This window comes from Petromyzon marinus, unplaced genomic scaffold (genome assembly GCF_048934315.1).
Source record: "Petromyzon marinus isolate PM22_M1 ecotype Great Lakes invasive population unplaced genomic scaffold, UKy_Petmar_22M1.pri1.0 PM_G_Scaffold_8, whole genome shotgun sequence".
NCBI classification, from domain to species: domain Eukaryota; kingdom Metazoa; phylum Chordata; class Hyperoartia; order Petromyzontiformes; family Petromyzontidae; genus Petromyzon; species Petromyzon marinus.
Window position 1 is genome coordinate 4,040,001 of NW_027423035.1, and position 2,500 is coordinate 4,042,500.

Consider the following 2,500-nt stretch of genomic DNA (forward strand, 5'->3'; position numbering starts at 1 on the left):
CACTTGAGGTCCCGGCAGAGAATAGTGCCCAGGAAGCGGAAGGACTCCACAATTTTGACTGCGGAGTCTAACAGGGTGATGGCGGTGAGTGGGGCTGTATTCTTCCTGAAGTCCACAACCATCTCAACTGTCCTTAGAGCATTTAGCTCTAAGTTGTTCTGGCTACACCAGGTCACCAGGTTGTCAGCTTCCCACCTATAGTCAGACTCATCCCCACCAGAGATCAGCCCAATGAGGGTGGTGTCGTCCGACAAACTTCAAGAGTTTGACGGACAGATGATTGGAGGCGCAGCTGTTGGTATACAGGGAGAAGAGCAGTGGGCAAAGGACGCAGCCCTGAGGAGTTCCCGTGCTGATGGACCTGGAGTCAGAGACTTCTGTTCCCGGCTTAACGCACTGCTTCCTGTCAGAGAGGAAGTCTGTGATCCACCTGCAGGTGGAGTAGGGCACGTTCAGCTGGAAGAGCTTGTCCTGAAGCAGGGCAGGGATGATGGTGTTGAAGGCAGAGCTGAAGTCCACAAACAGGATCCTGGCGTAGGATGCTGGGGCGTCCACATGCTGTAGGGTGAAGTGGAGGGCCATGTTAACTGCGTCGTCCACAGACCTGTTGGCTCTGTAGGCAAACTGAAGGGGGTCCAGGAGAGGGTCTGTGATGGCTTTGAGGTGTGCCAGGAGCAGGCGCTCAAAAGACTTCATTACCACAGATGTAAGGGCGACCGGTCTGTAATCATTTAGTCCTGTTGGCCTTAGCTTTTTGGGCACAGCGATGATGGTGGAGGACTTGAGACAGGCTGGTACATGGCATGTCTCCAGGGAGGTGTTAAAGATGTTGGTGAACACCGGAGACAGCTGGTCAGCGCAGTGCCTGAGGGTGGCTGGAGAGACAGAGTCCGGCCCGGCTGCTTTGCGTGGATTCTGCCTCTTGAAAAGCCCATTAACTTCTCCCTCCTGAAAGGAGAGAGTCGTTTCTGTAGTATGGGTGGGGGATGGGGCCTCTTGGGTGGGAAGGGGTGGTTCAGGACAGTCCAATTGTCTTTCAAATCTACGGTAGAACTCGTTCAGGTCGTTGGCTAGGCGGGAGTCGTTAGTGGTGTGGGGCGCTCTGGGTTTGTAGTTGGTGATGTGCCTGAGCCCTTTGGCAGACAGAAGCAGCGTCGTTAGTAGAGAACTGGTGTTTTAGTGTCTCTGAGTACAGTCGTTTAGCCTCTCTCACCGCTTTGCTAAACCTGTTCTTCGACTCCTTGAATCTGTCTCTATCCCCACTCCTAAACGCTTCCTCCTTCTCCAACCTCAACCTTTTGAGCTTTGCTGAGAACCAGGGCTTGTTGTTGTTAAAGTTCACCCTGGTACGTGTTGGGATACAGCAGTCCTCACAGAAGCTGATGTACACAGCCTCTGTGAGTTCATCCAGACTATTGGTAGCAGTCGTGAACATATCCCAGTCAGTACAGTCTAAGCACGCCCGCAAATCTTCCACAGCCTCACTGGTCCACTGTTTAGATGTCCTCACAGCAGGTTTACAGAGTTTTAGTTGCTGCCTGTATGCACGAATCAGGTGGACCAAGGGAGTTCTGTGCGAGCCGAACAGCCCCGTGACCCACAAGAGAAACATCCCCGCCAAATTCGAGCGTTTGACGGGGTCTATCCGTGAAAAAATATTCACGTTTTTGAGTGCACATGCATTTCTGCTGCAAATGCCTCTGGAAGTTTCATGCCGTTCGTATGCCAATTGTGGCAACACGAAAATGACCCGTTTTCCCATTCCGAGGGATTTCTGTGCGACCCTAACAGCCCCGTGAGCCACAAGAGACACATCCCCGCCAATTTCTAGCGTTTCACGGGGTCTATCCGTGAAAAATATAGACGTTTTTGAGTGCACATGCATTTCTGCTGCAGATGCCTCTGGAAGTTTCATGCCGTTCGTACGCAATGTGGCAACACGAAAATGACCCCTTTTCCCATTCCGAGGGATTTCTGTGCGACCCTAACTAACAGCGCCCGTGAGCCACAAGAGAGACATCCCCGCCAATTTATAGCGTTTCACGGGGTCTATCCGTGAAAAATATAGACGTTTTTGAGTGCACATGCATTCCTGCTGCAAATGCCTCTGGAAGTTTCATGGCGTTCCTATGCAATGTGGCAACACGAAAATGACCCCTTTTCCCATTCCGAGGGAGTTCTGTGCCACCCTAACAGCCCCGTGAGCCACAAGAGACACATCCCCGCCAATTTCTAGCGTTTCACGGGGTCTATCCGTGAAACATATAGAAGTTTTTGAGTGCACATGCATTCCTGCTGCAAATGCCTCTGGAAGTTTCATGCGGTTCGTACGCAATGTGGCAACACGAAAATGACCCGTTTTCCCATTCCCAGGGATTTCTGTGCGACCCGAACAGCCCCGTGAGCCACAAGAGACACATCCCCGCCAATTTCTAGCGTTTCACGGGGTCTATCCGTGAAAAATATCAATTTTTTTTTGACTGCACATGCATTTCTGCTG